Source organism: Giraffa tippelskirchi, chromosome X, assembly GCF_054371585.1.
Source record: "Giraffa tippelskirchi isolate mGirTip1 chromosome X, T2T-mGirTip1v1.2.pri, whole genome shotgun sequence".
Classification (NCBI taxonomy): domain Eukaryota; kingdom Metazoa; phylum Chordata; class Mammalia; order Artiodactyla; family Giraffidae; genus Giraffa; species Giraffa tippelskirchi.
Genome location: NC_137289.1, coordinates 98,600,329 through 98,614,749, shown reverse-complemented (window position 1 = coordinate 98,614,749; position 14,421 = coordinate 98,600,329). Strand labels below are relative to the sequence as shown.

General features: G+C 47.7%; 1 long non-coding RNA gene across 1 annotated transcript; it reads right to left on the bottom strand.

The window, feature by feature from the left end:
- Positions 1-680: 680 nt before the first annotated feature.
- Positions 681-13,871, bottom strand: LOC145536310 (uncharacterized). The gene is made up of 2 exons (XR_014075748.1): positions 13,794-13,871; positions 681-5,594 (listed from the first exon to the last, which is right to left on the bottom strand). It is a non-coding gene; the product is annotated as an uncharacterized LOC145536310 (long non-coding RNA).
- Positions 13,872-14,421: the final 550 nt, after the last annotated feature.

Genomic DNA, 14,421 nt, shown 5'->3' with positions numbered 1-14,421 from the left:
ACTGTAGCCCGCCAGGCTCCTCTGTCCATGGGATTCTCCAGGCAAGAATACTGGAGTGGGTTGCCATGCCTTCCTCCTTGGGATCTTCCCGGCCCAGCAATCAAACCCAGGCCTACTGCACCTCCAGCATTGCAGGAAGATTCTTTACCACTGAGCCACTGGGGAAGCCCAAAGTTGACATATGATATTACATTCATTTCAAGTACACAACAAACTGGCTCCATATTTTTAAACACTGTGAAATGAATTACTACAACAAGTTTGGTTACCATCTGTCACCATAGAGATTTATTATGAGATTATTGACTACATTCCCTGTATGTATGTACATTCCATTCCCATGACTTATTTTACAACTGGAAGTTTGTATCTCCTAAACTCTTCCCTGTTTTACACATCTCCCTATGCCTTCCTCCTCTGGTAACCACCAGTTTGTTCTCTGGGTCTCTGGCTCTATTTCTGTTTTGTTTTCCGTGTTCTCTTATTTTATTTCTGAGGTTCCACATATAAATAAAATGGTGTGGTATTTGTCTTTCTCTGTTTGCTAGTTTCACTTGGCATAACACCCTCTAGGTCCATCCATGTTGTCAACAATGACAAGATTTCATTCTTTTTTTATTGCTGAGTAATATTCCATGGTGCACATGTGTGTTTGTGTGTGTGTATGTACCATTTCTTCCTTTTTGATTCATCTATCGATCAGCACTTGGGTTCCCTCCATATGTTGGCTGTTGTAAATAATGCTGCAGTAAACAGAGGAGCACATATAGTTTTGTGACTATTATTTCTTCCATTCTTCAGAAAAATACCAAGAAGTGGAATTGCTGGATCATTTGGTAGTTCTGGACTTCCCTGGTGGCTCAGACGGTAAAGTGTCTGCCTACAACATGGGAGACCCAGGTTCAATCCCTGGGTTGGGAAGATCTCCTGGAGAAGGAAATGGCAACCCACTCCAGTATTCTTGCTTGGAAAATCCCATGGATGGAGGAGCCTTTTAGGCTACAGTCCATGGGGTCGCAAAGAGTCGGACACGACTGAGCGACTTTACTGCACATGGTAGTTCTAGTTTTCAGTTTTGAAGAAACCTTCATTGTCTGCATCATGGCTGCACCAATGTACATTGCCACCAATACCGCATGACGGTTTCCTTTTCTCTACATCCTCGCTAACATTTCTTATGTTGTCTTTTTGATAATAGCTACTTGACAGGTATAAGGAAGTAGTTCTTTGTGGTCTTGATTTTCTAATCCCTGATGAGGAGAAGTTGAGCATCTTTTCATGTGCTGTTCGCCATCTCTATCTCTTCTTTGGAGAAATGTCTATTCAGTGCTTGGGCCCATTTTTAAATCGGGTTTGGGATGTTTTTCCTAATACATCCTATGAGTCCTTTAGCTATTTTGGATATCTACCTCTTTTTGGGTTTGTATCACTTGCTCATATCTTCTCCCAAATAGCAGGTTGCCTTTTTGTTTTGTTGACAGTTTCTCTTGCTGTATAAAAGCTTTTTAGTTTGATGAACTCCCATTTGTTTATTTTTGCTTTTGTTGCTCATGTCTGAGGAGACATGTCAACAAAAACTATTGCTAAGACCGACGTCAAAGAGCATACTGGCTATGACTTCTAGGAGTTTCATGGTTTAAGGTCTAACAATTTCATCTTTAAAATTTTGTTGTAGTTGTTTATTTTTGAATGCTGTGTAAGAAAGGGGTCCAGTTTTCCCATAACCATTTATTGAAGAGACAGCATTCTCCCTGATGGATGTTCTTGGCTCCTTTGTCATAGACTAACAGGCCATATGAGCACAGGTTTATTTCTGACCGAGCGTCCCGAACTGTACTCTCCGTAAAGGCTGGGGTGAAGTGAGAAGGCCCGGTGACTTCAGTGTCCGTCCACAGCTGGTGGCACCCCAAGTCTGGATAAGGTACGTCATTGATGCTAGCCACAATGCACTGGGGCAGGGATGGTCATCCCCACCCGGCACAAGTTCCCAGGGTGGGATGCGATGGGCTCACTCCAGCAGCCAACCCAGGTCGATCCTGCCAACCACAGTCCTTCATTTAGCGAATCACGAAGATTTTCACTGTATCTGTTATATTACCGCCATGCTGTGCCAGGCTGGCTATGACACAGGGAGGTGACGAGGAATTGCATGGCCAGTCCCTGCCTTCGAGAGTTGAGTCATTAAGCAGAGAGGAGATCTGACACCCTTAGATGTGGTGAGGAGTGCGTCACTGATCCCCTGCTAGGGGCTGCGTTGCTAGCAGATGAGAGGAGTGACAAGGATCAGGGTAGGGTGAAGTGGACATGGCAGGGAAAGGGACAGAGTACTCCGGGTCCATCCTGTTCCAGTCCCAACTGCAGAATTACCCACAGCCTGCATGAGAGTGCCCAGAGGATGGATGGGCAACTGTATATGAGGGTATCAGCAGTGTCACCCCCTCCCCACCTCAAAGTCTGTATCCCCCACCTGCCTATTGGGTGTTGCTGATCTCGGGGTCACTCCTGAGACAGCATACTCTCCCCAGTAACAGAGTAGGAGCCAGAATTCTGTGATGTGCATAGATGTTCAGCATGTCAAATTGTAGGCCAGAGACCGAGCCACAGGAACAACAGGCCAGAGAATACTGGATGGGAGTTGGCTTAAATGCAGTGGCCAAATAACAAATCTGAATGTACCTGTAGCAAGCAACAATACTGAACCATTCATTTAAAGACCTTCCCACAAAGGGAAGTCCTGGGGCCCCTGGTTTCATTAGTGAAACCTATCAAATGTTTAAAGAAGAAATAACACCCATCCTTCACAGATTCTTCCTGAATAGACAGGAGGGAGGAGGGAACATTTCCTAACTCATCCTATAAGAACAATATCACCCCATTACCAAAGCCAGACTTGACATCACCAGAAAGGTACAGACCCATACCTATCAGGAACAGCAGTGCACACACCGTCAACACAGTATCAGCAAGCCAAATCGAGAAACATTTGAAAAGGGCTGTGTAAGATTTTTCCCAGGACTGCAGTATTGGATCAACACTCAACTTGTTATGGGAAAGAACGTATTAATATAATGAAGGACATAAACCACCAGTCATCTTGACATACAAAGAAAAAGCATTTGATTCAAGACCCGTTTGTGATAAATAAGTAAATAACTAAATCAATAAGCATGGCAAACCAACTCGGGATAGAAGGGATTGTTGTCGTGGTGCTAAAATACATCCCCAAGAGACATCCAGCTCTCGTCATATAACATCTAGTAGTGTCTGAGTGAATGTTTTCCCCTTGAGATCCAGACCAAGGATATGAGGTCTGTTTCTACCATCTGTATTCCACACTGATTGCAGGGACTACCCTGTGCAAGGGGCAAATCAAGAAATGAAATCGTGGAGAAATAAGAAAGAAAATGAAACCTACATCCACACAAATACTTGTCCTTACATGTCTTTCACAGCAGCACTGTTTCTAATCTCCAAATAGTGGAGCAGCCTAAAAGTCTGTCAGCTGGAGAGGGGTAAACAAAGTATTCTGTAGCCATACAGTGGAATAGCACAGATGGATGAAAACTGATGAACTTCTGCTTTCTGCTGCCACATGGGTGAGCCTCCAAAGCATTATGCTAAGTGAAAGAACCCAGACACAAGAAATGCCCAGAAAGGGCACATCTACAGAGACAGAAATTAGATGAGAGGATGCCTGGGCTTGCAAGTTGTATTGGGGATTGACTGCTGATGGGTTACATGGACCCTTTTTGTGGCGCTGGCAGTGTTCCACGACTGCACTGTGGTGGTGGTTGCACCACTGTGTGAAGTTACTAAACATCACTGCCCTGGAAGCATCGAATGGGTGTGATTTGTGCTATGTAATTCTACCTCAGTAAAGCAGTTCAGGAAGGTAATGCAGATGTCCAAGTGAGACATGTGGGAAAAGATATGCCATTGCATTTGTAACAACGAGGAGTGCCCCTGCTCCTTCCACGTTCTGGGTCCGGCCTCCTCCACATGTGCTAGATGCTCCCTCCAGAGACAGTTGCTGTGCACATCAGGACAGAATCCCCAGTGAGCACACATGACCAGTGTGTCTCTGTTTCCGCACAGGCGCCTGTTGTGTGACCACAAGTCAATGGCTCTGGACAGGCCCGCAGAACCCACCCTGCATCTGAAATTCTACTTAGTTGTTTTCCCATTCTTCTCAGATCACGTGGACCCAGCTTCCGTTTCCCTGGTAACGGATCTCAGCCCTTGGCTCCAACCTCTGATCACAGGAATACATGTAGCCTGGTGTGAGGCTCCCTGCCTGAGCTCAGCAACCCAGGAGGGATGCTCAGCAGAGCAGTAACCAAGACAACGGAATGCCATCCATCCTCCTTCTGGAACTCCATCCATCCTCCTTCTACCGCCAGGACTGAGATATGATCCCTCCCCTCCATCTGCCTGAGTGTCTGGTAATGAAGGGGACCTGGGGGCATAACACACCATTGAGTCATTGAAATTGTTCTAAACATGGCTGTGAATAAATATGTCAAAATACCTCTCAGAAGGGAAGACACGAAATTACAATTTTTAAAAAATTTCATTAGTAGGTCTTCAGTTCAGGATTCCATGTATAACCAGGACGGGTGAAGCATCATGCGATTGTGCTTCTCAATCTTAACTGTGCATCAAATCTCCCCTGGAGAGGCTTTAGAAGAGCCGATGCTGGCAAGACATCCCCAGAGAGTCTGAAGTAGTAGGTCTGGAATGTGGCCCTGGCGTGAGCATTATCTGAAGAAAGTTCTCTTATGAAAGCCGAGCTTGCAGCTGTGGAAACAGAGCCCACTCTTACAGGAGGAAATCGAAGATCAAAAATTTGCGACTCCTCTCTACAGCGAAAGCAGGTTTTCATCATGACCCGCTATGCTTGACAGATATCTGAGGCTGAGGAAAGGGACAACTTGCCCAAATTAATACTAGTTTGAAAACTGACCTTGTGCTTGCTCTGCTGCGTGTTCCTGAACCCAAAGTTTTACAGTTAAAACCCTGCTGTTATTAATGAAACTCAGTACGTTTTAGTTCTTGTCAGGATCCCTTGTACCTAGTTAGCTGAATACATTTCTAAAATGCTGTGGAGATAACTTCAAGCGACAGATCAAAATAGTACTTTGAAGATTAAAGATGGCTGAGAATTGTAGCTGTTGCTGTGGATGTACAAGGATCGGCTGTCAGCGTATCCGCTGCCTGCGCTCAGTTGCAGTTTTAAACTGTTTCCTGCGTTATCAAATTAACTCCCGTGCTCAGATGAAGACCAAATAAGAGCAGGATGCTTATTGGGAAAAATACAGTTAAGGAATCCCTTGTTTGGTGCACACCCATGAAGACCCACTCCTCGAAAAGTTCTTTAGGGATCTCTTCTGGATATTCTTTTGCACGTTTCCCAAGGATGGGCTTACACTGCTGTGTCCTGACTCGTCGTCTTGGTAAAGACAGGGCTTTCAACCTCAGGTGTATTACAGTGCCCAGGTTCTCTTGGAGACCCAAAAGAGGGTGATGGCCTGTGCTCAGGACACCTTCAGAGCGGGTCTGTAGGAACAGGGCCTCTGAGAGGAACGCATCCCCACCTGTGGTAAGAGGAAGATTTCGGGTCAGCCTTTTCCAGAGAAGCTCCAGGGGAGTCATGGCACAGTGAAGATCACACCCAGCAGCATGCCCAGGATTGTGGTTTAAGGAATCAGGTGGATGGCAGTACCCATCCATGAGACAGGGAACGTTGGCCTGGGGCTACTAGCAGGTCTTCAGGGCTTATGGGACGTCTGAGTGCAGATGGCCAATACGTCTCGGCCTGTGGGGGATCAGGGACCCAGTTGAGATGTCCTAGGTAGACTTGGTGATAGGAAAAGCCATCAGCATACAAGGGGATAGTGATGAAAACAAGTCAGATGGCTAAAAGCTCTGGAGGGTGACGTGGTCACCCAAGGATAGAGGTTGGAAACCAGAAGAAAACAAAACCAAGATTTAGGAGGGGATCAAAGTAAAATGGACAGACAGGGAGATTAGAGGTAATGGACTTAGAGGTAAGGGGAAAGCCAGGATGGGCTGCTGTCATATACTCTGACCAAGGAAAGTGTTTTTGAAAACGGAATGTGTCTGTGGCCAATACAGCACTGGGTACAATGGTTTGGCCCATGGAGCTCTTGGAAGAGATTAGCAAGGGGATGTTCTGTGGATGGGCATAGGGAGGAGGAATTGAGAGAGGTAACCTGTATGTTACCTCTCAGCATGTCCTCTATGGTCAGGGGCGAGACAACGGTGGCCACCCTCTCCACTATTGTTGAATACATCAGCTTATATTATTTTATAGTAATTTTAACTCTCAATGTGTTTGGTTAGAGTTTTCACAAAGGGCACTCTCAGGTGCAGTTAGAACCAACCAACTGGCAAAAGCACCGAAAAAAATATCCGCCGCTTTTTGCCGCAAAAGGCTTCCTGCAGTTTTTTCAAGTGCCAAGGGAGGGGGAGAAACCGGCCGAGCGATTCCGAGGTGCTACACTGCCCCCTGGAGGCCACAGAAACCAAAACGCCGCAAGCCGGGGAGAAAAATGTTTCCTTCGGGTTTGTCCGCAGGGTACTGTACAGCTTGGATGTAAAACTTAAGGGGGATAGCCCTCAGGCCCAGCGGATGGAAAGGAACCTCTCGAAAGGTGCATGGTCTAAACCCCAAAAACCGCGGTTGCAGTGTTGCTCTTCGGAGTCGCTCGGCCGGTTTCTTCCACGCCCTGGTCGCTTGAAAAAACGCCAGGAATCCTTTGGCAGGATACCTTCACCTCCCCAGTAGAAGAGTGAAATAAAATATAGGGATTGAGGGTAAAACAGCCTGCAAAGCTGCGAAAGATTGAATGGAGGAGAAGGGGATGACAGAGGACAAGATGGTTGGATGGCATCACGGACTCAATGGACTTGAGTTTGAGCAAGCTCCTGGAGATGGTGAAGGCCAGAGAAGCCTGACATGCTGCAGTCGATGAGGTCCCAAAGAGTCGGACACGACAGAGCGACTGAACGACAATAATAACATATTTAGTACCATAAGATACTAAATGAAAGGGGGGCGGGAATGTTAATCAGAGAAAACGGCTCATCCAGGCTATCAGGATTATGACATGATAACACATTTACGATGAAAAGCACCTGAAAGTAATCACATGTTAGGGAATATAAACTAGCTCAGCTCACTGCAAGATAAGTCAGGAAGGGACTTTAATGGAGAGTTGGGTGATTGAGAAGATGGCATGCCAGTGACTCAAAATAACCATCTTGTTGGGGCCTGGTTGGATGGGACCCGGACATTAGGGATCAGGTCCCTCAGTGTAGAGTTTGAAATTGGCTCCAGGAGAAAACTCCTAGCTGACTCAGGTTGGGAAACTGGCAGGGGCCTCACTAGGTTCCTGCGCGCAGGCCCAGAACCAGCCAATCGGATTCCAGCCTTGCTCAACAACTCCGGATCTTCCCCAACGCCCGGACATCCGGCCCGCGTTGCTTTGGTTCCCCTGACGAATCGAGGGTAGCCGGCGGTCCAGCGGTGGTTTGGCCGGGCTTATTCGGGAGGTTCCCTTCTTTTTTGTGGTCCTCACGAGCATCACCCTTAACTTTCGCATGTAAGTTGTGCAGTCCTCTGCCCGAAATCCTAGCAGAAATGGTGCATTTTTTTCTGGGCTTGCGTCGTTTCCGTTTCTCTGGTGTGCAGGTGGTAGTGTTGCTATGTGGAGCTGTTTGGCCTGGTTGTCCCCTGCCCTTCACCCTTGAAAAAAGGTCTGGAAGCCTCTTGCTTTAACAGGCAGCGGATTTTTTTCTGTACTTGAGCCTGTCAGCTGCTTCAAACTGCATCTGAGCCCTGCAGAGGGCCCATTGTGAAAACTTTGACCAAACCGAATGACAGTTAAAATTACAATAAAATAATATAAGCTGATATATTGAATAATAGTGGAGGGAATGGGCACCCTTGTCTTGCAGCTGATCGTAGAGGACATGCTGTATGTTGGAAGAGAACTGTATTGTAACATTGAGTTTTGACTTGAAAATCTTTAGGTGAAGTGGAAGTGAAAGTCTCAGTCTGGTCCCATTCTTTATGACCCCTTGGACTGTAGCCTGCCAGGCTCCTCTGTCCATGGAATTCTCCAGGCAGGAACATTGGAGTGGGTTGACATTTCTTTCGCCATTGGATCTTCCTGACCCGGGGATCGAACCCAGGTCTCCTGCATTGCAGGCTCACTCCTTACCATCTGAACCACCTACAGTAATAACATGACAGGGACAAGTGCCAAGCTAAGATCCTGCTGAGTAATTGCTGCTGGACACCAGCCGTGAAACAGATGCTATCACTGCCCTTATTTTATGCTTTTGGGAACTCTGTCACACAGACTTCCTCTGTGTGACAGAGGAAGGTTCTCAGGGTTCCCCCGAGAGTTCAGGTCTCAAGTCTGTCAGACTGTAGTTTGCACACTGGTTACCATGATGCTTTCCTATCCCCAATAGAAGAATGAAATAAAGTACTGTGAATGAAGGGAAAGTGAAAGGGTTAGTTGCTCAGTAGTCTCTGACTGTATTTGAATCCCTGAACTGTAGCCTGCCAGGCTGTTCTGTCCATGGAGATTTTCCGGGAAAGAATATTGGAGTGGCTTTCCATTCCCTTCTCCAGGGGATCTTCCCGACCCCGGGATTGACCCCAGGCCTCACAGGGATTGCACCTAGGTCTCCTGCATTGCAGGCTGATTCTTTATCATTTGAGCCATGAGGGAAACACAAATGAGGGGAAAATAGCCTGAGAAACTTTTTAAAATATGTAATAACATAATTATTACAATAAGATGCTAAATGAAAAGGGGGGGTGCCACATAGAAAACAGTTTATCCACTATATCAGTATAAAGTAAAGCACCTGGAACAAATCAGGTACTTTTTTTCATTTGGTCCCCAGAAATGTATTGAGAACAAACTGCTGGTCATTGTTTGGTTGATACTGCAAATATAAGGGTGAGGAAAAACAAAGCAAAAAATACAGCACCCATCCTTAGGCAGGAGATCAGGGGTGAGAAATGGAGTGGTTCTCTCAGGGTTTCTTGAGATGCTGTCTGTTGAATATATTTTTATTAATATTTCTTTTGGGTGTATATCTAGCAGTGCAATTGTTGGGTCATGTGGTAACTTTGTTTAACATTAAAGAATTCCCAAACTATCTTCCAAACTGGTAGTGATATTTTATACGTATGAGTGTTTCAATTTCTGCACATTCTCGACAGCACTTGTTATTTCATTAACACCGAGAATATTCTGCCTAGTGTCTAAGTAGAGAAAGCCAGGCTCCTCTTCCCGAAACCAAGTTTCGAGGATTACCTTTTCCCTCACCAAATAAAACCCAGGATCATCAACCAATACAGGAGATCTGAGAACCAAACGAGGCTCACTCCTATTCGGCTGCACACCCCAAGGAGGCTGAGGGGCACAAGAGGCTTCTGCTGGTATTATACCAAGACTCCAGATCCTTGTAGAGTTCAGGCAGAGGAGAGGAATCTGCTTTGGTCCCTTTGTTTATCACCACTAAGTGTCTACTTAAAAAATAATCACAACCTAAAAGTTGAGAGTTAGTTTTATTCGGTGGGAATTCTTAGGACTTCAGGCCCAGAAGACAGCATCTCAAGTAAACCAAGAAAACTGCCATGAGAAGGTGGGCGGGGGAGGAGGCAGGTTCTATAGAAGTTTTGCAAAAAATGGCAGGTGGTCTGAACATCAAAAGATCGTTGTTAATTAAAGAAAACCAGATATCCCAAGTTAGGGAATTTAGCGCATTTCTATATATGGGAAGATGCAGTCTGGGCTCACTGAAATCATTCCTTTCATATGCATCTCAGTTATCCTGGGGCCAGTATCCTGTGTTTTTCACATCCTGAGCTTTGTGGGCTCAATTTAGGGAGTGGCTATTAGATCCCAGATATTCTACTCCTTCTTGACTGCCCTTAGACTCAGGATGGCGAGCTGGAATCGCTGAAGTCTGCAACATACCTGTTTACTAATATGGCAGGAAATGCACAATTTCTCACCGCTGATCCCCTACCTAAATGGGAAATATAAAAGAACTGTCTAAGGATAGGTGCTATATTTTTTGCTTTGTTTATCCTCACCCTTGTATTTGCAGTATCAAAGAAAAAATGACCAGCAGTCTGTTCTCAATACATAAGTGTGGACCAAATGAAAAAGTACCTAATTTGTTCCAGATGCTTTGCTTTATACTGATATAGTGGATGAATTGTTTTCTATGCGGCACCGCCTCTTTTCATTTAGCATCTTATTGTAATAACTATGTTATTACACATTTAAAGAAGTTTCTTTCGCAGGCTATTTTCCCCTCAGTTGGGTTTCCCTCATGGCTCAAATGGTAAAGAATCTGCGTGTAATGTGGGAGACTTGGATGGAATCCCTGTGAGACCCCGGGAAAATTCTGGGTTGGGAAGATCCTCTGGAGAAGGGAATGGCAACCCACTCCAATATTCTTGCCTGGAGAATCCCCATGGACAGAGGAGCCTAGGGGGTACAGTCCAGGGGGTCGCAGGGAGTCAGACAGGACTGAGCGACTAACACTTTCACTTTCCCCTCATTCACAGTATTTTATTTCATTCTTCTATTGGGAATAGCGGAGAAGGCAATGGCAACCTACTCCAGTACTCTTGCCTGGAAAATCCCATGGGTGGAGGAGCCTGGTAGGCTGCAATCCATGGGGTCGCTAGGAGTCAGACATGACTGAGTGACTTCACTTTCACTTTTCACTTTCATGCATTGGAGAAGGAAATGGCAACCCACTCCAGTGTTCTTGCCTGGAGAATTCCAGGGACAGGGGGATCCTGGTGGGCTGCCGTCTATGGGGTCGCACAGAGTTGGACACGACTGAAGCGACTTAGCAGCAGCAGCTATTGGGGAAAGGAATGCATCCTGCAAACCAGTGTGCAAACTACAATCTGACAGACTTGAGACCTGAACGTAGGGACACTCTCTGAGGAACCCTGAGAACCTGGACAGCTGGCTCTTCCTCTGTGTGCCACAGGTCCCAAAGGCATAACATGAGGGCAGTAATAGCATCTGCTTCTTGGCTGGTGTCCAGCATCAGTTACTCAACAGTATCTTAGCTTGGCAATTGTCCCTGTCATGTTATTATTGTAGGTGGCTCAGATGGTAAAGAGTGGGCCTGCAAGCCAGGAGACCCGGGTTGATCCCTGTGGGTTTGATCCCTGGGTCGGGAAGATCCCGCTGGAGGAGGAAATGGCAACCCACTCCAATATTCTTGCCTGGAGAATTCCATGGACAGAGGAGCCTGGCAGGCTACAGTCCAAGGGGTCCTAAAGAGTTGGACACCACTGAGTGACTTTCTTTTCCACTTCCAGATGAAGATTTTCCAGTCAAAACTCAGTATCACAGTACATTTCTCTTAAAACACACAGCATTTCCTCTATGAACCGCAGCAAGACAAAGGACCCACTCCCTCCACTATTACTCAGTATATCAGCTTATATTATTTTATTCCATTTTCAAGCGTCAATTGGTTTGATCAAAGTTTTTACAAAGGATCCCTGAATGGCTCGGGCGCAGGTTCACCCAGCCAACCAGCACAAGCACAGAAAAAAATCCTGCTTGTTAAGGTTTTGAGACGTTTTTTTCAGGCGCGAAAGGCGGGGGGGGGGGGGGGGAAACGGGCCTTGCGGCTCCTCGGCGCAACACTGCCACCTGCAGACCACAGAAAGCAAATGCCTCAAGCCCGGAGAAAAATCCATCCTTTTTGTTGGGTTTTCGGGCAGAGGATTGGACAAAGTAGGTGCAACAGTTGAGGGGGATGCCCCTGAGGACCAGAAAAAGGACGGGAACTTCTCGAAGGGGCCCGACCAAAACACTCCTGGACCGCGAGCTCCCCTTGACCCGCCCACGGATTGCACAGCGACACAGGCAAGAAATCAGGGCGTCCCAGAGGACCTGGAGCTTGGTGGAAGGGGCTGAGATCCGATTGTCTGGTTCTGAGCCTGCCTCTGGGAGCACAATGAAGTCAGTGACAGCCTCCCAGCCTACCTCCGTCGAATGGGGGTACTGAGAATCACCGGCTGACAGAAAGAGGTCCCTTTTATCCCAGTGATCTCTCCGTGAGACTAAGGGCACAGAATGGCCTACCATACCAACAGTTGGGTCCCACAGTGAGAGGTGACCCCTGAGAACCGTGCAGCTGAGGCACCATGTGACCTGGGCAGAGAAAGAGATTCCTAGGACCACCCCGGTAGCTCACCTTTTGGCGATTCCCAGAAACGTGGAAGGCACTCTTGGGATGGCTCAGAGGCAACACCTAGGCTCCTGTAAATCAATCCAGACCCAAGGGAAAAGAACTGAAAGTGACAGGGGAGAAGGCTGAGGAATCTGCCTTGCAATACTATCACGGAGGCGGTGGCCAGGGGACAATCGTCTCTGTTTTGCTTCAACCACTACGTGCCTGACATGGTGCAGGGAAGTTGTCTTGCTGGGGGCAGATGCCCCTGTGGCCTGATCCATTCCGTGTGCCCCTTATCCTCACACGGGACGCTTCATGGCAGGCTTTTAAGTGCCTGACCCGTGCCCACACAATATTGGTTGGCCTGGTCCTCAGTTGGAAAGAAGACAAAGGAGAGACCCCCATCCATTCGGGCGGCAGCTACTGGGGTGCAGTGAGCAGTGGGGCCTTTGGAATACACCAGAGGGTAACCCTGGCCAGAGTGCCTCAGTTGCTTCCACAGCACTTGCCTGTTCCCAGAGGATCCATATGAAAAAGGAGAAGCGAGTAGGTGGGGAACAGATCACAAGTTGCCCTTACAGAACTTGTATCTGCTCTTTCGTCCTTGGGTTACCACAAAAACTCCGTGTCAGTATATAGTTCTCTTTACACATAGATACATATAGTATCTATGTATACTGTGTATAGTTATCTATACACATAGATATATACATATAGTTCTCTTTACACATAGTTCTCTTTCCTCTAGATCAGGGGCAAGACAAGGGTGGCTACTCCCTCAACTATTACTCAATATATCAGTTTATATTATTTGATCGTAATTTTAGTTGCCAATGTGCTTGGTCGAAGTTTTCACAAAGGGCACTCTGAGGGGTTCAGGTGCAGTATGAACCAGCCAACTAGCACAAGCTGAGAAAAAAACGCAGAGCTTCTTGTGGCAAAAGTCTTCCTGGCATGTCTTCAAGCGCCAAGGGCAAGGGAGAAATGGGACTACCAACACCGGGGAGCAGCACTGCCACCCGCAGGCCCAGAAACCGAAACGCCGCAAGCCGGGAAGAAAACCCAATGTTTCCGCCGGGTGTTTCCGCAGGAGACTGTACAGCGTGGATGTGAAAGTTAAGGGGGATACCCCTGACGATCAGCGGATGGAAGGGAACCTCTCGAAAGGGGCACGGTCAAAACCCCCCAAACCACGGTGTTCGCTCGAGCCGCCCGCGGAACCAAAGCAACACGGACAGGAAGTCAGGGAGTCCGGGTTGATCCGGAGCTAGGTGGGCGGGGCTGCGCTCCGATTGGCTAGTTCTGGGCCTGCGCGCAGAAACCCAGTGAGGCAAGTGCCAGTACCCTGGTCCGGGCCGGCTGGAAGTTTTCTCCCTGATCCAGTTTGGAAATCCTCACTGGTGGACCTGACCAGGGTCCTGTCGCCCACCGCCCCAATCCCCCACGTGCGGGACTGGTACAAGTCCCCTGTCCATTCTCTTCCCGCCCACCCCCGGCCTGTGAACGCGCTCTTCCCGTGGAACACTCACTGTTCTCCTGATCTGCCCTCAGTGCCCACGAGGCTCATCCGGTCTCCCTGGAGCCTCTACGTCCTCAGCGATGTTCCCCTCCTCCCCACCGGAGCATGCCCCTGCCCACGGTCCCGCCCTGGGCATGAAGAAAGACCGCGCCCCTCATGGTGTCCTAGCCTTCCTCCCTCTCATCAACCTCAACCTCTCTCGCACTAGTGCCAGTGCACTGATACCACAACCTCCTGGAGACCTCCAGCTCACCGACCACGCGTCCTTCCACACCATCAGCCAGACCCCTCCTCACTAGGCTAAACCAGGGCTGGAAGCTGTCCCCCACAAACACACCTCTCCCCCACAAACACAACTCTTGCGCTCCGTGCACCCTCCTGCCTACCCACTCCCTGCCTGTGTCTGAGCACCTGAGCATTGAGAAAACTTTACAACTTTACAGAAGTCTTTTATCTTAAATCCATGGCAGGAGTAGACCGCTGTTCATTTTCACTGTCACCTACCTACACTCCTACACTACACAGTAGTAACCTTCCCCCATGCTAATGACCACCAGCCCCACCCGCCAAGAATTCCTGGAGAATACAGAAGCAATCCATGGGATTTCCCTATCTGCATGTTTCTGCCCTGGCACTCT